Source organism: Gorilla gorilla, chromosome X (assembly GCF_029281585.2).
Source record: "Gorilla gorilla gorilla isolate KB3781 chromosome X, NHGRI_mGorGor1-v2.1_pri, whole genome shotgun sequence".
Taxonomy (NCBI): Eukaryota; Metazoa; Chordata; class Mammalia; order Primates; family Hominidae; genus Gorilla; species Gorilla gorilla.
In genome coordinates this window covers 32,838,257-32,862,919 of record NC_073247.2, presented here as the reverse complement: position 1 = coordinate 32,862,919, position 24,663 = coordinate 32,838,257, and positions in this window count along the sequence as shown.

The window sequence follows — 24,663 nt, the reverse complement described above, 5'->3', positions numbered from 1 at the left end:
AAGTCTGCAATTTTTCAATTCCATATTAGGCTTGGATTCAAAGCCTATTGTTCTGATGTTACAGGGAAGGCACACAAGGAAAATGTCATTGAATCACTCTTGTTTAAAGCACTTCTTCTCACCCTATTATTCTGGGTCGTTTGGAGAAATAATTTATCTATGGAAACTTTGGAAACAATGATTAGTTTGGCATTACTTTGGATTTTTCCCTGGTCTTTTAAATTTTTAACAACACTCCAAGAGGGAAGTCATTTTTCAGATGTTCTAGATCAAAGTAACCCAAATGGGGACACTTGGAAGAAAACAAACACTTCAAATAGAAGCAACTTCTTCTTAACTTATATTTTTGTCTGTCTTACCACCAGTTTATTTTTCACTCTTTCCTCAATCATCTTAAAAGCTAAGATCTCGAAACCATTTTTTTTTTCATGATAGATGAAATGCCATTTGGATTGTAAGTCACCAGCCCTCCATCTCCCCCTTCTCTTTTTCACCTGTCAACACTAGATTTAGGCCTTTTTCCCACCCCTACTCCACCCTACATTTTTCACATAAATGAAAGGAGGTAGTGCTGGTTAAATGGCCCATGCTGGAAGTGCATCTCTCCAGCACTGCCAGGTGTGATGGAAACCCCAGCCAGATGGGCATTCCAGTTTGTGAGGAGGAGGCTATTCTTAGGTGCAGTTTCTACTGACACCATAAAGGCTGCAAAACCAGCCACAAATAACTCCCCAGACTTTTTGAGGATTTCTCTAGGCTGATGATGTCAGTACTTGTGGATTTGGAGCTTCTATAGTGGTGTTTCTCAACCCTGGCTGCACATTAGAACATCTGATTAAAAAAAAAAAAAAATACTCATGCTTGGGCCTCTCCCCCAGAGATTCTGATCTAGTTGTTCTGGGGTAAAACTTAAACATCGATGTATATATATATATATATATATATATATATACACTTTTTTTATTTTAAACGGAGTCTCACTCTATTGCTAGGCTAGAGTGCAGTGGCGCAATCTTGGCTCATTGCAAGCTCTGCCTCCCGGGTTCACGCCATTCTCCCGCCTCAGCCTCCCAAATAGCTGGGACTACAGGCGCCCGCCACCATGCCCGGCTAATTTTTTGTATTTTTAGTAGAGACAGGGTTTCACCATGTTGGCCGGGATGGTCTCGATCTCTTGACCTCATGATCTGCCCACCTCGGCCTCCCAAGGTGCTGGGATTACAGGCGTGAGCCACCATGCCCGGCCAAACATGAGTATTTTTTTTTTCCGAACTTCCTCACATGACTCCAGCACATAGCCAGGGCTGAGAAACACTGATCTGAGGCATTTGTGAAAACCATGACTAAACACAGCAAAGTCCTGTTCCCTTAATTTGCTTACTATTTTTAGATAATACTTTGACCAATGGTACGTGACTCTTGGAGGTCTCAGCAAAAAGAGATGAGAAATTGAGCTGCATACCTGGACAGGGTTCATATTGCACTGATGTTTCGTCATTGAGGTGCCTTTCCAACTTGGGTCATCCTGTGTGGATCAAATCCAAATACCTACAATGACTGGGAAAGTGAGTAAATGTGGGAGAAGTGCAGGGCACAAAAAGCAGCACAGAATGGTGAGTCATGAACCAGAGAGTGAACTTCCAGTCCAAAAGGGGGGCCACTGCTACTCAGACCCAGCCAGTTTTTGCCCTAAAAGAATGCCAACCCCATGTGGCCAAAGATCTTGAGTTTTTAAAGAAACTAAAAGTCTAAATTTTTGTGTGAAATCTCCCAATTTTATAGCATTGGTTCACAATAAAAAGTACTTGATGGGATAAACAAAGCATGTTGACATTGGCCTCAGGTCCTGGTCAGAAGGTAGCTAGTTTAGAACTTCTACAAGACAGAACATCAATGGGATGCATCATACTCTATCTTGGCTGGACACTCTGAGAAGGCAACAAAGGAGTCTTTCAGGGGAACCAAGCCACTAGGAGGGGGTCTAGGGAGAATGAAGCCAGCCCAGGAACACTGACTAGCCACTGGGCTTTCTTTAGGCTGAGCAAAAAACTCCAAAACAAAGAAACTAATATTCTATCTGAATGTGAAATCATTAATAGAAGCATAAAATGTTAGAGCTAAAAGAAAACCAAAAGAAATCGTTCCGTTCAATCTAGTTATTTTTAAAAGAATGAAAACCAAAAAAGTAAAGACATTGAAGCTTCCAGAGGTAATGTGAACTTGCTCATGATGCAGCGAACAGATGCCAGGATTCTGAACTCCTCGTCCAATGTCTGTGTTGACATCATAGTGAAACCAGCCTTGACTCTGTAACTCAGGACACTTCTATACTCAAATGGCAAAAGTCATGGTTTAGATAATAAGAACAATGATAGGTAAGCTGAAGATGTCATATAATTTATATGGTGAAGGTTAAATGTCGATAATATTTTAAAATATTAGAGAAAGTACTTTCAGACTGGGCTTGTGCTGCACATTGGGGAAAGAACTTCTTTGGCATATAAAAAAATATCAAATTCCTGCTATGAACTACACACTAGGCAAAGAGCTGTGGGTAAAAACAGAAATGGGTTCACTAGTTTACAGTCAAATGAAACAAAACCTATTCAGATCTTGTCACTCTCTGCTTAAAATGTTTTGATGGCTTCCCCAGTCTTTAGAATAAAAGCCAAGTAAATAAACATTTACCAAAAGAAGGTAGGCAAAAACAAAATAGACAGAGAGATGTTGGAGAGAAGACATTACAATTGTGGTTACAGGTGTTCCTCACTTAATGGAAGAGATGGTCCCCTGAAATATATACTTTTCAAGCAAACTGTGTATTATGTTGACTCATACAAAGTTGCCAATATTTGACCATTTTTAAATACAAAAACAGCAGTTTAACAGGATTCAATCTAATACATATAATCTTAACGCAGATTATTGTCATGTATTCCCCTCTGGAGAATTCTACACTGTTAACCGCTTCTCCTCCTTCCTGAAATAGTCTTAATTGCTTCCAGGATGCCTTGCTTTTCTGACTTTGCCCCCTCATTTATTGGACATAGTTCTTCTACCTCCTTTGCTGGGCCTTTGTTCTCTACCAAAACTCTAAATGTTGAATTCTTAAGGCCTGTGTTCTGCTTCTCTTTTCCAAGCACTTGCCTATAGCTATTTTAAAAATGTTTATTTGCAGACAGTACCCAAATTTACATCTCTAACCTGAATCTCCTTTCGAACCTCCAATCTGATGCATCTAATTGATAACTTGATATTTCCACTTGGCTATCTTCTCCTAGGTATCCCAAATGCATCATGCTCAAACTCAAGCCCTGGTCTTTTCTCAAATCTGCTCCCCCTTCCGTCCTCATTTCAAGAAATGCTACTTCTAGCTACCAAATTTTTCAAGCTAGAAAACTAGAAGTCATCCTCAATACCTTCCATCCTCTGACCAAGTTCTGATGGTTCTATGTACGGGATACTTCTGAAGTATATCTACTTCCTTCCTTTGTTAATGTTTCCACCACAGACTAAGACCCATCTGGCTGGAATACTGTAATATCTCCCTAATAGCACCCCTCCCATGCTTCTGACTTATTCTTCACATTACAGCTACATTGATTGTTTTATTCTTCTATTTACTTATGTAGTCCTCAAATGTGTTGAGGGCCTACTATGTACCAGACAGTGTGGTATCTATTGGAGATTAAATATTGGACATAAAGCCCTGATGAAGCTTAGATGAAGCAAATACCAGATCATGACACTTTTCTTCTTGGAACCTTTTAGTGGCTTCTCATTCCACTTTGAAAAGAATCCAAACTCATTCACATTACCAAAAGGTCATATGTGACATGGCCCCTGGCCACCTCTCCACCCTCGTCTCTTACTCTATCCTTCTCAGTCTCTACACTCCAGTCATGCTGACTCTCTGTTAGTTCATCAAATAAGCCAACATCTGTCCTGCATTTAGGTCTTTCTTCATGATAATTTCTCTACCCAGAAAGTTCTTCTCCACCACTCACCTCATCATCCTCATCTCTCCTCTACTACCCCCTTTAAATAACACGAATTAAAGTCCCCCATTTTTGTGAGAATGAAGTATTAGAAATGAGACTTGAAACCCTGGACCTGAAGTCAAGCACCTTAGGTTCATGTCCTAGGTCTGTGGGAGGTTGGTCATCAGTTGTCTCTTTGATAAGGGTGAACTGCATGCCCTACCAGGACTGAACATTAAGATTATCTATTCCAAACTTCTGTCTTAGTGAGGAGAACATTGAGACCCAGAATTGTTAAACTAGTTTGCCATAGCACAATAAATAGCTTATAGGCCGAGCATGGTGTCTCACGCCTATAATTCTAGCACTTTGGGAGGCCGAGGTGGGTGGATCACGAGGTCAAGAGATAGAGACCATCCCGGCCAACATGGTGAAATGCTGTCTCTACTGAAAAATACAAAAATTAGCTGGGCGTGGTTGCCTGCGCCTCTAATCCCAGCTACTCGGGAGGCTGAGGCAGGAGAATCACTTGAACCCGGGAGGCAGAGGTTGCAGTGAGCAGAGATCGCGTCACTGCATTCCAGCCGGGCGACAGAGTGAGACTCCGTCTCAAATAAATAAATAGATAGCTTATAGCTCTTCGGTTGGGCAAACTCTTTTTCTAACACTATGTGGAAGCTGTTGGCCTCTGGATTTGAACAAGTTGTTTTGTACTGAAGAGAAAAAGACAGGCATATTTAGCTACGATAGAAATCCAAAATGCGTACATTAGTAGGCGGGCAGAAAATAACAGTAAATGAAGACCTGAGTACAGGAAAACATGTTTTGTAAGGATATGAACATTCTGTATAGCAGATGGACAGATACCATTTATAAAATGATTCCCCTGGTCTATAAATCCTGATCCTTCTAATGTCATAGCATCTTCTTTAGTAAAGTGGTTTAATGACCAATAGAAGGAACAAAACTGCCATCTCCCTAGGAGACAGTAAAGCAGATGACCTGACATGAATACCTCAAGCCAAGGAATTTGTCTAATTCATATCAAGCTATTATACTGAATTAAGAAAGGAAAACACGTTAGGAAAAGAAACAGCTAGCTGAGATTGGTGGCTAAGATTTCTTCTAAATGAACCACTTCCCAAGAGACCTAAAAAATTAACGTTTGCAAGTCTGGGGATAGGGGATAATATGAAAAGTGCCTCAGTGAGCATGTTCACTTAATTTCTGGGACCAGAGTCTGAGTATTTCCCAAAAGTCTCAAAAGAAGTAGTAACAAAGAAAGCCAAATATTTATTTTATTAACACACCCTGTGTGGTATCTTCCCCATAAATAGATATAGAGCTAGTTCAGTGAAAACAATTAAAAGCCATGAAGGTTTTTTTCTATATTGTTTATAAAGAAAAATAGGAAATATTTATATGTCCAACAATAGGAAAATTGAAATTATGGTATATCAACAATTGCCATTTTAATAATTTTCTTCTCTCTAGTTTTCATGCTTTAAAAATTTTATATGCTATATTACTTCTATAATGCTATTTACTTTTTTACAGTGCTGCATTTCTTTTATATTGCTGAGTTACTTGTTTCTTTAAGTCGTGTCTTTATAGGGAAGTTTTGGTTCTGGTTGATATTTTAGATAAATCTTTAAAGCTATATTCTCACAATTGGAGACCACATGGATTATGACTGTGGGTACTGTCACCAAGTCAAAATGATGTGAGACCATTCTTGAAGGAAATTGACCAGTATCCTTTGAAGATTTGGTGGGTCTCAAAAATTGTTGAGCTCTTACCCAGGACTTTGATAAGTGCTGCTTCTAATGTCAGAAGGAAAAGGTTTAAATATTTGTTGCATCCTGCCAAGAAGAAGAAGAAGTAGAGAATATGAGCAGATTTCAACTCAGAGGTTTCCAAAAAAAAGATTTTTAGGTCTAGCAGGTGCATCGAAAAATGGGTGCTACCGATACACGAACACCTGTATCGCTATGGATGCACCTTAAGAATTCATGCGATTTCCAGGCAAGATAAGTTAGGGACAGGTATTCTAGGGAGGGGATCAACATATTTAAAGGCACAGAGATGTGAAAACGCATGGTATTTAGCCCTGCTAGAGTGTAAAGGGCAAATGAAACGAGAGATGAGGCATAAAAGAGGAGAAGGAGCCAATCATGGAAGACCTTTTGTGCCATGTTGAGGAGCTGGAAGTGAAGTGCCACCCACGATTTTTAGTCATGGGAGCGACATGATCAGATGTACTGCTTGGAAGTATGTCGGTGTAGAGGAGGAGGATAAAACCAGAGGCCGAGAGACCAGGTAAAGATCATTCAAATGGTCCTTTAAAGAAATGTTAAAGATTATTGTAGGTTGAATATATCTTCACATTTTGAATGTGCATAAAGATTCTGAAAAAATTATTTAGGGAGCAAAGCCTTGTGAGTAATAAAAGCAAAGGCAAATACGTATTTATATTTCTACCAACAAGGATCAGGAATTGAAGAGCAATGACCATGGAAATAAAAATTTTTGTTAGAATTTGTAAACATGTGATACTTTCCTATGTTTGGCCATTTAAATCTGTGGTGGTTGTCCCTGAGTTCTTTGATCCTTCTTTAAAAAGACGGAGCCTAATTCCCCTCCCGACAAATTTTACCAGTCTTGGTAATTCTCTTCTAACAAATAAAATGCAGCAGAAGTGACAGTTTCCAAGGCTAGAACATAAAAGGCAATACAGCTTCTAACTCACTCTCTTTCTTGGGATGCTCTCTCTTGGAACCCAGCCACAAGGCTGAGAGGAAGCCCAGGCTAAATAGAGAGACCACTTGTTCCAGGCATGTGTTCTAACCATAGCCCAGCTGAGGTTCCAACAGACATCCAGCATCAACCTGAAGCATGTGAGTGAAGAAACCTTTGAGATGACTCCAACCCCAGTCACTACAACTGTGTGAAAAACTGCCCAGCTCAACTCAGCCAACCCCTTAGAACCACAAAAGATAACAATAAATAATATAAAATAAAATGTAATCATAAAATGATTGTTGTTTGAAGCCATAAAGTTTTGGATTGATTTTTTATATGGCAAAGATAACCAGGATATATCCCGTATCTGTTTCCTTTTAAAATAACAAAGGCCTATCTACTTGTTTTTAGAAACAGGACAGAATGTAGGGAATGAGGCAGTACCAACCTCACCCTTAAGGAAAAAAGAACTCTAAGAAATAGAATTGCGGTGGAGGCTTCCAAGAAAGCTTAACACTAGAAATGCTAAGACCCTAGCGATAGATATAAATAACATCCTTAGCAATTTTCAGATAACATAAACTAGAAATAACTAACTCCTTAATGGTCAGCTTAGAATTCAGTAGCACTATGATATTGGTTTAACAGAACAGATGATATTGTGGAAAAATACTCCCAGTACAGAATACCTAAAAAGGTTGGAATGTACATAAAAATGCAACAGATAGAAAGACGGACAGATAGATGAGTTAGCAAGAAAATGGAAGAAGTCCTCAGTGGCCAAAAGGAAACAAAAGCGTAAGTCCAGGGACATAACAAAATGCTACTGCTCAGCTGCAGCTGAGGTTATCTGCAGATCCTTGGCTGCCCTAGAGTTTTGTTTTGGGTTTTAAAGGGACAATGATTGGGCCTAAGCAAAGAGAAAAGGTGGAGAGATTTCTTTTCTTTCTTTTTTTTTTTTATTTTTTATTTTAAGTTCTAGGATACATGTGTACAACGTGCAGGTTTTTACATATGTATACATGCACCATGTTGTTGTGCTGCACCCATTAACTCGTCATTTACATTAGGTGTATCGAGGAGATTTCTTTATAGTGCCTAGTCTTTTAGAAGCTGTACTCACTCACTGTAAAAAGGGGGGAAAACCTCAACTCACAGAGAGTTATGATAAGGACATTTGGCTTTCTCAGCCTTTCGTCTTTGTTCGTAGAAGTGGCAGGGTCTCTCCTGAAAATGTCTAGCTGCAAGCTTGTAGTCATGCAAAATTAGATCTAGAAATCACAAAACTTCTGAGAATTGAAAAAAAAAATCATAGAGATTAACTTTAAGAGGTCTAGAAATCTCACAGAAGTAAACACAATTGCTTTCTGGAGGAAAGCACATTAAATCCAGGTTTCAAAGGATTCTCACAGACACATTTTCTGCAAATATTACGCACCAAAAGAGAAAGAGAAGGGAGAAAATCACAAAACACACAATGAATAGGCCACTTAATTTGCACCACTTCGTATCTTCTCAGCTGTACCTGATTCTTGTACAAGCTACTAGTATGGTGACCAGCTCTACATAGATTTCAAGAAATTTGAAGTCTATGCTCCTGATAGTAGGAGCAACTTGATAGCACCTTACTTCATACCCGAGCACTACACCTCTTGTCTCCCTCCTGAGCTTCCCTGCTAACATCACCCAATGACCCCATTGGACACAACCTAGTCGTGTGAGAGAGAGAACACCTTGCGGGTTAAACTGAGACCAATGGGAAGCGGAAACCAGGTGATAAATCGGTCTCCTTTATTCCCACCAATGGCATTCTTGAGAGGCAGTTAATTTGGTTCATGGGAAACAGTCCCTCAGGACAAACACTGAGAGTATGCAAGCAGTGGACCTTCAGTAAAGAAATTCTAAAGGACACACTTCATGAAGAAGGAAGATGATTACAGAAGGCATGTCTGAGATGCAAGAAAGAATGGCGAGTCAAGACTAGGTAAACTATGGGTAAATGTAGACAAACACTATATAAACCCAAACTGGTTTCTAATTTGTGACATTAGAAAACAGGATGTCATTAAAATAGTGGGTAACAATAAGATAGTCAGGATTGGGTAAGGAAAGTTAAAGCTTTCTGAAGTACTCATATTGGCTGGGCGCAGTGGCTCATGCCTGTAATCTCAGCACTTTGGGAGGCCGAGGTGAGTGGATCACTTGAGGTCAGGAGTTTGAGACCAGCCTGGCCAACGTGGTGAAACTCCTTCTCTACCAAAAATACAAAAATTAGCCGGGCATGGTGGTGCTCGCCTATCCAGCTTATTGGGAGGCTGAGGCACGAGAATTGCTTGAACCCAGGAGGCAGAGGTTGCAGTGAGCCAAGGAGGTCACGCCACTGCACTCCAGCCTGGGCAACAGAGAAAGACTATCTCAAAAAATAAATAAAAAAGATAAATAAAATAAAGTACTCATATTCTTCAGGAACAAGATGACTGTTGCTGAACTTTAGGCTTCATAAAGCTGAATACAGACCTGTAACCAGTGTACAGTTGGACTCTTCCCATCTTATTTTTAATTGAGATACAAGTAAAGGGATATCAGATAACAAAGTGAGTACAAGATTGAGTCTCTGGCTGAATGTTTAAGAACCATTCTCATGACTCATCTAGCCCCAGCCAGATCAAGGATATAAAGAGAAGTCAAAATGGAGAAATGTGACCAGATTCAGTGAAGATATTTCATATGAAAAAGCTGTTGGATGATGAGGTGGTGCTACCTTCCTACTTTAAGTGTAATCAGAGGAACTTCCATGGTTTCACCCAAAGCACTTAAATAGACTTTCTGTAACTGGAAGACACAGAAGATTTGTGAGTTTCTCACGCCTGAAAAAGTTAAAGCAACCTGTCATGGAAATGGCCACCTAGAGATTCCAGCTACAAGAAGCTGGCAGAAAGTGCTGGGCTCCTAAGTGGCACGAAAGACAAAGAAACCTGACAGCAAACACCACACTGTGAAAGTTAAAAGAATACCCTTTGAGAGTGGGAACAAGAATGCTCACTGTCACCATTTCAATTTAATATTGTCCTGGATGTCCTAGTCAGACAATTAGACAAGAAAAATAAAAGATATCATAACTCAAAAGGAAGAAATAAACCTGATAGATACTTTGATTGTCTGTATAGAAAAACTAAAATCATCTACAAGCAAATAATTTGCCTTAATAAGAGATTTTGGCAAGATTATAGCCACACTACAATATACTAGTAATGAACAACACATGTAGATTTTCAAGACAACATTTAAAATAGCAACAAAAGAATATGAGGAACATAGGAATAAATCAAACAAAAGTTTTGTATTAGTCTGTTTTCACGCTGCTGATAAAGACATACCCGAGACTGTGCAACTTACTAAAGAAAGAGGTTTAATGGACTTACAGTTCCACATGGCTGGGAAGGCCTCATGATGATGGCAGAAGGTGAAAGGCATGTCTCACATGGCAGCAGACGAGAGCTTGTGCAGGGAAACTCCCATTTTTAAAACCATGAGATCAGATCTCATGAGACTCATTCACTATCACGAGAACAGCACGGGAAAGGCCCACCCCCATAATTCAATTTCCTCCCACCAGGTTCCTCCCACAACATGTGGTAATTGTGGGAGTTACAATTCAAGATGAGATTTGGGTGGGGACACAGCCCAAACATATCAAGTTGCATTAGATCCTGATAGAGAACATTATAAAATAAAACTATCTGAAGACATTAACAAAGAGCTAAATAAATGGAGAAATATATTCATGGATAAGAAGAATATGACTTCATGAGGCTGTCTTTCCTCACCAAATTCATCTGTAGATTCAATGCAATTTTAGTAAAAAAATCTAACAAATTTTTAAGATATTTAACAAGCTGATTCTAACGTTTATATCAAAGAATAACAGACCAAGAATAGTCAAGACACTTCTGAAGAAAAACAAGGTACAGGAACTCATATGAGATATCAAAACTCTTTACAAATTTTAGCAATGAAAATATTATAGTTTTGGCACAGGGATAGGCCAATTGACCCTAGTAACAGAACAGAGAGCCTAAAAACAGACTCACAACTAACTGGAAACTTGGAACATGACCAAAGGGTCACTAGAAATTAGGAGAAAGGTTGGAGGCTTTCAGCAAATATGCTGAAACAACTGGTTATCCATACAGAAGAAAATAAAATTGAATTCCTTCCTTGATGTAAAAATCGACTCCACATAATGTAGGATTTAAATATGAGAGGTAATACCTTAAAATATGTTTTTAAATATGAGAGGTAATACGTTAAAATATTTTTTTTAATATGAGAGATTATCTTTAGGTCGTTTGGGTAAGAAAAGACTCATTAAACAAGATCAAAAGTTACCAAAGTTGTCTGAAAATAAAAATATAAAGAAAACAAAGTAAATGCCTCTCCCCACACCCCTTCTGAACATCATACCTTAAGAGGAATAATAAAGTGATTCATGACCAGATAAGGATAACCAGCATGGTGAAGGGTCTGGATATCTTGGGGTTTTCCTTTTTTTTTTTTTTTTTTTTTTTTTTTTTGAGACTGAGTCTCACTCTCTCGCCCGGGTTGGATTGTAGTGGCGTGATCTCAGCTCACTGCAACCTCTGCCCTCCAACTTCAAGTGATTCTCCTGCCTCGGCCTCCTGAGTAACTGGGATTACAGGCGCCTGCTGCCGCGCCCGGCTAATTTTTTGTATTTTTTTAGTAGATATGGGGTTTTACCATCTTCGCCAGGCTGGTCTCGAACTCCTGACCTCGTGATCCACCCGCCTCAGCCTCCAAAAGTGCTGGGATTATAGGCGTAAGCCCCTGCGCCCGGCCGGGATTTTAAATTTTTTAAAAGGTGAAAAAGATGAAAAAAGATGATTTACAGGGCACATGATAATTGCCTTCAAATATTTGAAATACAAAAAAGTTCAGAAGGCTTAAAGTGTTTGGGGGAATGAGAATTTATAACCACACACTTCCAGTTTCCTGTCTTCTTCCAGTATGGAAGGAACTCTTTGGGTTTCTCTCTTCAACATCCATACCCACCGCCTTCCTCCAACGCTGCATCCCCTGCAATAGAAGAGATGAGGATGAGGAGACTTGGGCTTGTGTAGACCTGACTTTGCTGGCTCTTTGTTTTAGAGCTTGTGAGGAGTTCTGTCTACCATGGTAGGACATGATAGATAAACTCATAGAGATGATGGCTCTGCCCTGTAACAGAGTCCAGTTCAGAAGGAAGTAGTTGAAGTCAGATGATGGTTTCAGGTGGAAGCCCCAGCTTTATCCACAGTAACATTGATCTTGCCATGATATCTAAGCTCTATGGGTATTTCCAGTTGGTTCAAAACCAAAGGGGAAAATGGTATGAATAATTATCCACATGATTACAGTCTTCAAAACCTACATCAGACTTTTGAGTTATACATCTTTCCTCGGTCTGAAAAGGATTTTAAAGAACCTGCTTCCTTTTTTCATTTGTATTTTATTTTAAGTTCCAGGATACATGTGCAGGATGTGCAGGTTAAACAAACTGCTTCTTAGAAATGCTTCTCCAAGGCAGAACTGAGATGACTAGGTGGAACTTATAAGCAGAAATATTTCACTTTGAACTTTTTAATATCTAAGAACTTTCTAACAATTGGTTGGTGCAAGTGTAATGCAGTAAGTTTCCCAGCAAATTTCAGTAGAGGCCGCCAACCCACAGAAACAGAAGAGGGTATTCCTGTGGTATCTGTGGCCTCCAATGTCCCTTCTAACTATAAGATTCAATGAAATAAAACAGATGCAAACTTAAAATGTAACTTTGCCGTTTTAAGGCCTCAAAGATAAGGGCAAGGCAGATGGTTTTTGACCAATATTCTTGTGTTCCAAAGTAACGTTTTTCAAATTTTTTATGCTATTTTTTATATTATTTGCCTTCAAAATCCCATGGGAAACTCTTTCTGACATAAACTTTGAAGTGTGACAACCACAAAGGCAAGACTATTCCTCACACAGAGAAGAATATTCTTACCTGGCAAATTAATCATCATTTGAAAAGGTTCTGGAGGCTGACTCCGATTCCTCCAGATACAGCAGAAGACATTGTGTATGTAGCACTCACTTTCTCTCTTTCCCCCAAACTCCTATTTTGCTTTGTTTTTCTGACAATGCTGTCTGCTGTATTTCTTTTTTTGAAAATTGCTCCTTAATAAGAGAGTAGGTTGAAGTTAGTGAGTCCCAAACTTGTCTGAATATTGGAATCACATAGAGAGGTTGTGAAACTCTCAGTGATCAGCTCTTACCTCAAACCAATCAAATTAGAATCCCCGAGGGTGGGAATCAGACATGAGTATTTTTTAACATCTCCAGATGATTATCCTGTTCAGACAACTATTAGCAAACATCCACAGTGCCTAAACTGGACCTTGCATCGGAATCACCTGGAGCGCTTGATAAAACAGCTTGCTGGGCTCTACTCTCAGAGTTTCTGATTCAGCAGGTCTGCGGTGCGGTTGAGAATTTGCATTTTTAACAAAAATTCCCAAGTGATAGTAATCACTCTGCCCTCACCCCGCCCCCTGCCCCCGAACAAATTGTGAAAAACAAATACGCAAATGTGCGTATGTTAGCCCATTTGGTTCTCAAAGAGGGAGGCTTTAGGATTTAAAACACACAAAAACAAACACCAAGCAGCTTGATGATGTTTCCATTCAGGTGCCCCCCGCCCCGCGCACACACACCAAATCAATTAAGAAATGGTTCCTTCCTTCTACTTTGTTTTAGGCCTACTTTTAAATAGGGTCGGTGCTTTTTAAGACCCCCCAGACAGTCTGAGCCTCAGAGCTCACTTTCAAGACCTTTAAAATATTATTGTAGCCAAAGGAAATCCATAAGGCTTTTCAAAGTTCCAACAACCTTGACAGAAACAGATTAAAATAAGACAAAGCAAATCCAAAACCTAAATCACCACCACTTTAAGGGGGATAAAAATATATACATATACATATATATGTGTATGTATACACATTCATAAGTATGTACATATACACTTTCTGTTTGTAATGATTATAACAGAAATCATGTAACCAGGTTTTTTAAGTGCAATCAGTAATCTTGCCATTGGTTAGGCAAGCCAGATCCCTGTTTTTGAGGTGGACAAATCTCAAATCGACAGTGATCCCCAAAATACATCCCTCTTCACCCATCTCCCAAGGTGTTCAGGAACTCTGCCTGAAGGAAGACTCAAGGTGCATCTGCTTTTCCCATCTGTTTTGAGCCCTGATAGTCTTTTAGTGTTTTGGAGGTTTCGTTATTGAAGAACAGTAGGAAAAAAAGAATTAAGTTACCACTGCTAAATTTGTACAATCCATCTTAGCAACCTGGCCACATCCTTGAATCTATTTTTTTTTTCAAGCAGTTCTGGCCTTAAGTTTCAGATTCATGCGATTTCCCTGGTTTTGACAATCTGCAGGCTGTTTCAATACCCAAACCCAATGATTAGAGTGCCAAGACCGTTATTTTTTTTCAATTCCAAGGGAAGCCTTCAATTTTTTTTCAACTTTACATTCAGCATTTGCTGCCACATTCTCAGTGTCTTCATTGCCTTTCAACTTGAACAGTCTTCTTTCAAGTTGGAAGTGAGAAGCTAATGAAATGCAGGAAGAACAACATAAGTGCAATCTCATCCCTGAGGAAAAATGCAGCCCTTCATTTTGCCTAAGACTGAAAACCTCAATTCGTGTTCCTTGAAAATGTGCTTCCAGACCATCTTCATCATCACCCCTGTTCTATTCTGGGTAAAATGAGAAAACATATGTGAAATACTTAGAAAAGCTTAAAGCACTATACAAATATAATGGTTGGTTATTATTATATCCAGACACAGGCTGCTGTTCGGACATGTGATTCTCTTCCACAATGATTCAAGGGCTAAGTCTTATTACAACCAATCCAAGAGTAGTAATTGGTAATTTATCGGACCCTCACTCTGGTACTGCTTGGAGTTGGGGGGGTAGATGGAGACATAAAACTAATTACTGTTTTATGATCTTTACAGTATCAAACCAGAGGTGAGTCTTATTACGTCGGCCTGTTACCCACCTGACTAGACCAGGGGAGTTTTTTATTTAAGGGCTGGACCTAGCTGGCCTCGTATTATACCCACATTTCAAGGTGAGAGGCATCTAATTCAACTCTCTTATTTGACACATGGGCCAAATATAATCCAAAGACATAAAGTGACTTGCCCAGTGTTTCACAGTGACTCATCACCAAGCGGGAACTCTGTCACAGTCTCGATGCAGCAGCATATTCAGAATCAGACTGTTTTTAGCTGAAACACACTGACGATGGGCACAATGATTAGTAAATAGACAAACAGACAGATGGATTTCTTACATAGTATTTACAGATGGGTATAAGAAGCTGGTATGAACATTGAGGATTTTGTTGACAAATCTTGTGAAAAACAGAATTTGCAAAGTACTTCCATCTGGCTGGGTGCAGTGGCTCATGCTGGTAATCCCAGCACTTTAGGAGGCCAAGACGGATGGATCACCTGAGGTCAGGAGTTCAAGACTAGCCTGGCCAACGTGGCGAAACACCCTCTTTACTAAAAGTACAAAAATTAGCCAGGCATGGTAGTGCATGCCTGTAATCCCAGCTACTCGGAAGGCTGAGGCAGGAGAATCACTTGAACCCAGGAGGCGGAGGTTGTTGCAGTGAGCCGAGATTGCGCCACTGCACTCCAGCCTGGGAGACATAGTGAGACTCTGTCTCAAAAAAAAAAAAAAAAGTATTTCCATCTGTGGTAAAGTAGCACTCGTACCCAATAATAATTTACAACTTAGTAAATGGATCAGAGAACAAACCTGATCATTACAGGAAACTACAGTTGTCAGCACTAATAAAGGTAATTAACATTGATGTTTAAGTTTTTTTGCTTACCGAGTAACTGGCAAGGGATTTAAAAGAAATAACTTTATGAGGAAGTTAACCAGCCGTCCCATAACTCTGTACTTTTGTTCCATTGTTTTAAACATCTTAATTGCCAGGAAAACTTAAGCACACAAAATGAAAGAAATAGGTTGGGAACTCAGGGAGTGTGGTTCATCATTTTCCACAGCTTCCTTTTTTCATTGTAATACAGTTTCCATTTTTAATTAAATGAATAAAATAGCTGTGTTGCCTGTGAGATTATATACAATTGCCAAATAAAGCTGCAGACATCTCTCTCCTTAATGTGCTTAGAGAAGACTGCTATGCTGTCTTTTAAATAGACACATTTTCTTTACTTATCTTGTTTTGAATTTGTACAGGCTTATAAAATCACAACAGATGTTTCCTTTGGGTACCGGGTAGCAAATAAATTATACATCAGTTTCCCATTGGTTTTTCTTTCTTAGCAGTCATCAGATTCTTTTGAGCTCAAATTTGGCTAAGAAAAAAATCAAGTCTACTTTCCATATTCTGTATACTCCTATACGGAGAATGTAGGCCAAGCCAATGACAGTAGCCTGGGCATTCAGAATTTTTATTTTTATTTTTTTAAAAGAAAAGATACTTTGATTACCTGTCCATCTCCCATTGCATCAAAGTTTAAAAATTGCACCAACACACCCACAGGAATTTACTCTGTACCAGGCAGAAGGTGAGGCACAATGGAGGATAGAGAGTGATAAGACATGGTCTCTAACTTCAGAAGACTACCATCAAAGAAACTAACTTAAATACAGTAGCAATGCATTGAGAGGAAGCGTGAAATTCCTCTCTCCAGAGTTCTGAAAGCATTTTCACAGGTAGGGACTTAGTTATAAAGAAGATGGCCACCCAAGCTTCCTTAAGTTCTATGAGTCAAATTATATCCAGTTAAAATTTGTGGAGATTTGAAATATTAGACAAAATTACCAAACTTCAGCAACGACACACAAGCTAAGAGAGATGACTTTGAAATAGGCTCTCCCATCCCACCTACCGTTCAAATTATCTGGTGTAATAATCACATTTGGATAGAATGGAAAAAGGTGAGAAAGAGCCAAGGGCAAGGTCCTCAGTGACTCTCCAAGAAGCTGTAGATGACAGTGCAAAGAAAGAGGTCTCAGGAATGACTGGTTTATGTGAGCCCTATAGAAAGAGTGGTTTCCTAATAAGAGCAAAATAGCAATGGCCTGGCTTCTCTGGGAGAATGCCAAGTCATCCCTAGATCCCAGGTCTCTGAGGAGTGGTTGTAATGAACAGCATCCACGTGGTTGTAGTTTCAAGGAGGGGAGGAGAGGGGGCAATTGTGTAACTATATTAAAAGCACTCATTTACAATGAAACTCTGTCCAAGAAGGAAGTCTGGGAAATGTTAAAAGGTAAACTAGCAAGGGAATGAGGGAATGGTAACTGAGGGCCGGGACAGTCTCAGACTGGATAAAGATAATACCAAAGAGGATGGAGGAGTAGGGAGTGCACCTTTGCTTAGTGAGAAGCAAGGTTTCTGGAGATGGAACCATGAGGCTACCAAATGGCCTTTCCTCTGGTTTCATTAACTACCCAGGTCTGGAAAGGCTTGTGTTTTCCCATTTATAGAGAGGTTAGGATATTCCAGAAAGACTGACAAGCTTAGAATTGAAAGCTTGTCTCAAATATGCCTTTATTATCCAGGAAGCTTCAGTGTTTACAATGTAAATTGTATCTTCAAAACTGTTCACATCTTGGCCCAAGGAATACATACCCCTATTATGTTTCCACTTCACTGTTTGGGCAATTCCCATCCCTAAGTCTAAAAAGCCATCATCGTTGTTATTTATTACAATAAACATGGTGATGATGTGAGAGTCTAGAAATTATCATTGTTAAGTCTGACCCAGGTTTTGCAAGCATGGCTATGGTCTGTCCTTGTCACTTCTGAAATTGTTTGTCACTACTCAATGCAATGAGTAAATTGTGGCAGCTGTAATTGGAGCAAAGAATCTATTGCTGCTGATCATGAAAAAGTGTTTGTTCTGAAGCATCTTCTGCCAGGCAGCTGTTTTCTAAAAGTGGCCCATTATTTCTTGAATTCTAACCGTTTGTTCTAACTAACAAGTCAAACAAGTCCTCTGACTAACAAGTCAAAGGAGCAGTAGGCCAAGGAGTGGGTGTATACAGAGCTGATGACAGCCTGGCTCCCTTCCCATGTCCTTACTTGCTCTCCATAGCTCAACTGAGTCAACTAGCAGCCCAGGTTGAGGCCTCTTCTAGTTCCTGACATATGCACAAGTTTGGAATATATTGTTCCAAACACGATAGCTGGGTTCCTGTGTGGCACCTGGGATTTCCTTTCCCACCAGCCTTATCTGAAATCTTGTATCTTCCCCAACAGTCCCAACTCAAGACAATAAGTGAGAACACCTATAACCTGATGCATAGCTTCCCTGCCATCACTCTTATTCTCTGTGGTCCAGTCTGCCTTACTTGCCTTCCTTAGCTCTCACTCTCAACACTGCCCATCTAGAACAGAAGAAAAAGTCAGGACAAAGTATAGCATCAGCACCTGAAAGTGGTGATTCTTTAACTTTTGTGCCTGAGCACCTCACTCTTAAAGAGGCACGCACTCTCAGGTGCACAAAAGTGCCAACCTACTCTTGCATGACCCCGAGAGTGAGTGCCACCTTAAATGTTCCCTGGGCACCCCCTTACCTTACCCTAGCCTTGGACTTGAGAAATTCCATCCTTATCCACAGCCCATTTAGCAGGAGATTGATACCCTGTGTAATGTTAGTTGTTGCTGTTTACCAAATCACCTCCAAAACTAGTGGCTTAAAATAACAACTATTTATATCATAATTCTGAGGATTGGCAACTTGGGCTGGGCTCAGATGGACAATTATTCTGGTCTCAGCTGGGCTGTCTCATGGAATCTTGGTTAGCTGTGGGTGTACTAGTTGGCTCTGCTTGCGGAGCTTGACTGGTTGTTGACTGGGGTGCCTCAGATCACTTCCACAAAGTCTCCTAGCCTCCAACAAGGGCTTGTTCTCATGGAAGGTAGTCAAGGTTGTAAGACAAAGAAAGCAGAATTGAATAAAGCATCTTGATGCCTAGGCTTGGAGATAGCACAGAGTCATTTCTGCTGCATTCTATTGGCCAAAGAGAATCATGAGGCCAGCCCAGATTTAAAGTATGAGAAATTAGCTTTACCTCTTGATGGAAGGAGCTCACATTGCAGAAGTCACATTGCAAAAGGCCTTATATACATGAAGGAGTGAAGAAGTGTAGCCATTTTAATCATCAATCCACCATACCTTGCCTTGCCTAGCCTAGCCTCACTCTGGGTACGCCTCTTCCCCAAGACTGATCCCTATTTTCAGACCCTTAGCCAATTAAGTACGGTTCTGCTGTGTATGGTAGCTATCTAATTAACTGGATAATAGCTGTTTGCCAAGTTTTCAACAGCCATCTGGATTCCTAATGGATTGATACATGCCTATTAATTCATTGATAACAAAAATTCTAGAAGTTAGAAATTATCACATTCCTTTGGCAATGTTCCTAGACTGCTATAATCTCTCCAAGAGGCCAACTTCCATGTCAATTTTACTTCAATTCTCCCCACTTGTCCCTGTTTTTGCTCTCTCTTTTTGTAACAGAACCTCTCCTCCTTCCAATGAAGGACTCAGTATGAAGAGTCTTACACTCAAAGTCTTACACTCGAGTCTCCCTGAGTGACAACTGTGAGAATTTCTTATCAAAATCAGTGATTCTCAAAGAATAGTCTCTTCAGCAAATGATGCTAGGCCAACTGGATATCCATATGCAAAAGAATGAAGTTGGACCCTTATCTCATACCATCTGCAAAAATCAACTCAAATGGATCAAAGACCTAAATATAAAACTTAAAGCTATAAAAACTCTTAAAAGAAAACATAGGGGTAAATATTCATGGCCTTGAATTTGACAGTGGATTCTTAGATATGACCAAAAACACAAGCAACAACAATGAAAAGTAGATAAATTTGACCTCATCTAAATTAAAAACTTTTGTGAATCAAAGGATACCATCAAGAAAGTGAAAAGACAACCCACAAAATGGTGGAAAAATTTTGCACATCACTTAGCTGATAAGGGTCTAGTATCCAGAGAATTTTTTTTTACTCTCACAATTATGATATGACTATAAGAATTGTTTTAAAAGAAACAAGTGTTGGCCAGGATGTGGAGAAATTAGAACCCTTATACTTTGCTAGTGAAAACGTAAAATGGTATATCTGCTGTGAAAAATAGTTTGGTGATTCCTCAAAATATTTAACATAGAATTATCATGTGACTCAGCAATTCCACCCCTAGGAACATACCCAAAAGAATTGAAAACAGGTGTTCAAACAACTACTTATACACAAATATTCATAGCAGCTAGCCAAAAGGTAGAAACAACCTGTGTCCATCATTGAATGAATGGATAAACAAAATGTTGTATATCCGTAAAATGGAATATTATTATTCATCCATAAAAAGAAAGGAAGCATTGACCCATACTACAATGTAGATGAACGTGGAAAACATTATGCTTAATGAGAGAAGCCAGGCACAAAAGTTCACATTTTGTATGATTCCATTTATATGAAATGTCCAGAGTAGGCTAATCCATAGAGACAGAAATCAATGTAATGGTTCCCAGGGGTAACCTATACTAGGTAATTCAGAGATAGAATCTTGAGAGCTGGTATCCTTCTGGGTGGAATGGTAGTTTGTAAGAGCATCTCAGAGCAAGGAGAGCCACAGGCTCTAAATAAAAATTGTTCAGGAAAAAGCAATAAGAGTCCAAAAGGAAGACACTACTTTATTATCACATTGAAAAGTCAAATCTAAACCTGAGAATAGGTGAGCCAGAGGTCAGGAGTAAACAGATACAGGGGGCTAGGTAGAATTGGAGGATGGCTGCTTACTGGATACAGGGTCTCCTTTGTGGGTGGTGAAAATGTTTGGGGACTAAATAAAGGTGATAATTGCACAACATTATGAATCTACTAAATGCCCTTAATTGTTTACTTTAAACATGGTTAATTATATGTTTTTGAATTTCACCTAAATTGAAAAAGAAATTTGTGCTCTGAAAAAAAAATCAGTTTTTCTCAACCTTGTCTGTACATTACTTTTACTTGGAGAATTTTTTAAACACATCATATGTGCTACCTACTGCCTAAAATTCTCATCTAGTAGGTCAGGAGTGGAACCCAAACAGCAACATTTTTTAGAAACTCTTGTGGTAATTCTAATTAGTAATAATGTTTGAGAATTGCTGGTGTACATAGAAAAGAATGGTTGTGGTTGAAACATAACCAACTTAAAGCAATTGGTCATTTATCAAGTACCTACAAAACACTGCAGTGGTTTGCTTAGCACAGTGGGAGGATGTAAGGATGATTTCCAGTTTTCACAATTACCCATCTTCTGCATATGCACTCTGCTTGTGGAGTTGTGCCACAGAGCTCAGACATGACCCCAGGTATCTCTGGAGGCCCAAGACAAGATAAATGAGGTTACCTTGGGTTCTTTCAGGGTTATCTGAACTATTGGGCTTCTAACTATTCCAAATGTAACAGTTAGATATGATCACAATAACACTATATAAAAAAATCACTCCGAGCCTTAGGAGCTTCCAAAAAATGTTGACAAATCTATGAGCTATAAGAGATGGCTCTGCTTCAGGCTGCACTGGCTGAAGCTGCTCTGTTCCACATGTCTCTCATCCTCCTCATGGGGTTGGAAGGCTAGCCATAATCTGTGTTTCTAATGGAAATAGCAGAGGTATAAAAGAATAGACCCTACTTAGCACATTGTATTTATTTATTTATTATGGACAAATTATCGTTGTATGTATTTATGGGGTACAAAGTGGTGTTATAATTTTTTAATACACGTGAAGTGATTAAAAGTCCCTACATGCATCACAGCTTGGCCAAAGGAAGTTACATGGCCAAGCTCAAGTCAAGGGCCAAGAGAAAATACTTCACTCAAAATGAGGTAATCAGAGAAGGACTTTAAAGTTACATGGCAAAGAGCATAGTTACAAAAAGAAGTGGCCAGGTGCAGTGGCTCACAGCTGTAATCCCAGCACTTTGGGAGGCTGAGGCAGGTGGATCACTCGAGGTCAGGAGTTCAAGACCAGCCTGGGCAACATGGCAAAATCCCATCTCTACTAAAAATACAAAAATTAGCCAGGCATGGTGGCACACACCTGTTATCCCAGCTACTCGGGAGGCTGAGGCTGGAGAATCGCTCGAACCCGGGAGGCAGAGATTGGAGTAAGCCGAGCTCATGCCACTATACTCCAGTCTGGGTAACAGAGCAAGACTCCATCTCAAAAAAAAAAAAAGGACTGAAAATTCAGGACAATCAGTCTATCACATATAGTAATAATAATTATAAAGATGGTACTAAAATTAATGTTATTTATTGGGTACCATGTGCTAAAAATAATAAATTCATTATCTCATTTGATCCTTAAGACCAACTTTATAAGGTAGGTATTATTACCTCCATTTCCAAAAGAAGATATGGAGGCCTAGAGAAGCTAAACATTGAGCTCAAAATCACACCACTGGTAAGTACCAGGGCCATGATTCCAACTCAGGCATGTTCTACCTTAAATCCTGTATGTTCTTTCCACACCAGTATGGTCCTCATGACAGATGTTTAGTTTGGGGACAAAATGTCTGATCCCTTGTTGTGAAGGACAAACATCAGGGATAAACTATGCTAGATAATTCAGAGATAGAATCATGGGAGCTGGCATGTTTCTGGATGGAATAGTAGTTTTTAAGAGCATCCCAGAGCAACTAGAGAGCCACAGGCTCTAAAAAAAAAAAAAAAAAAAAAAAAAAAAAAAAAAAGTCCAGGAAGAAGGAGTAAGAAGAGTCTGAAAGGAAGACATTATTTTATTATCATGTTGAAAAGTCAAATCTAAAGCTGAGAATAAGTGAGCCAGAGGTCAGGAGTAAACAGGTGCAGGAGGTAAGGAGCAAGATGGAGATATGACAGATGTATTAGTTAGGGCAGTCTAAGCAAGCTGTTAAATGATCCAAAACTATAATGGTTCAACACAATGAAAGTTCATTTCTCTCACCGTATAATAGTCCAAAGTAAGTACAGGCTTAGGGCAGAATGAGGTGGAGTTGCTCTATTTCCAGACAATCATTTGGGAAACTAGGTTGACAACATCTGTGCCACCTTCAACATATGGCTCTGAGATAACCTGAGGTATCATCATCTTTGTCAGCTGGAAGAGAAAAAGCTCATAGAGACACATGAATAGCAAAGTTTATTGGGCCAGACATGAAATTTTCACTCAAATTTCATTGGCTATAACTCAGTCACATGACCTCACATGAAAGGCAGCAAAGCTGTGTTCCCAAGAAGTGGCTATGAATTTTAGTGAATGGCTAACAGCTTCTTCCACAGAAGGAGAGTCAAGAACTTGTACCCTGCTTGGGGCTGAGTCACCTAGAGTTTTCCTAGGCAACTTGGATTAAACAAAAGATCAAAGTGGACAGGTCTAATTTGTCCCTCTGGTAAACTGCCTATTTTGCTTCAATTCATCACAACTGTCTGCATCCACACCCTTGCCATGGCCGCTTTATGGGCAGAATATACTGCTCTGACTCTTGACTGTCATTTTGGCCATGTGACTTGCTTTGGCCAAGAAAATGGGGCAGAAGTGACAGTATGTCATTTCCAAGCCTTGGCCTTAAAAGAACTTGTGTTTCTGCTTTCTCTCATGTCTTTGCTATCACAAGATGGCAAATGAGAGGAACATACCTAGACTATCCCACTGATCCCAGGAGGAAGATGAAAAACACATAGAACAAAACCAAATTGTCCCAGCTGAACCCAGCCCAGATCAGCTGACCCCATGCAACCCCCAGATTTGTGAGCCAAGTACTCACTTTTTGTTGTTGGCTGATATGTTGTTTGCCGTTTTGTTGTTTGATGCTGTGGTGGTTTGTTATACGCACTATTGTGGCCACAGTTAACTGATACGCCACCCCAGCCCCATCTTACCACAGTTAATTGGCACACAGCCAGCCGCACCCTCAGACATGCCAGGTTGGGGATAGCACTTTCAATCGGCTTCTTTAAGCTAAGTGCCATGCTGATTTTCAGGTAAATCCAAATGCGAGCGGCATTCTAGAATCCGTGGAGGCCCCAAAAGGAAGGCAAGCATTCATCCTTGCCAGCTCATTAAGTATATGATGCTGCTAACTGCATCATATTCAAAACCTCATGACTCCTCACATGTTCCACAGAAGAAGCAGATGTCATCTTGACAGGATTTCTTTGTTTTCTCAATAGATGCTACAAGAGCTGCCCATGCTCTGCAGAGCGGGCAATTTATCAAGAGATCAAGATTATTCACTATGTTTTATTAATATATTTTATGCAGTCATACTGATTTCAAACAAAAGTGTCTTCTATCTAATTGTTTTTGCCTCTTATTTGACAGCAGCATTATTTTAGAACAATTGTATCAGTCCAAAAGTTATCTTGAGTATAAAATGTAAAGAGACTACACAAAGTGCTTCTACCTATAATGAAGTGTCAAAAACTTCCTGAATCTGACAACTTTTCCTAGAAATTGAAAATAACATTTTACCTTTTCCCTCTCTGTAAAATCACTTCCCTTTTTAAGCAAGAAGACATTAGATGCCATGGAGTTTTCAGAATATATTAAAATGAGCTGCAAATCAGCCTAGTCTACTTAAGCAGTCAAGTGGCATGTTCATATGTTACCGACCTGACCATCTCTGAATTGCCCTCATCCTCCCATTTCTAAACACAAGTCTCTCCTTCTTTGTGAAACTCTCCCTCTGAATGCAATAAGTAGAAGTACAGTCTCAGGGGAAGCTTGAATCATGTACATTGTTGCAGCCAATAGAATGCACCTTTCTGACTTCCAGCTACTGGGGACCTGGGCT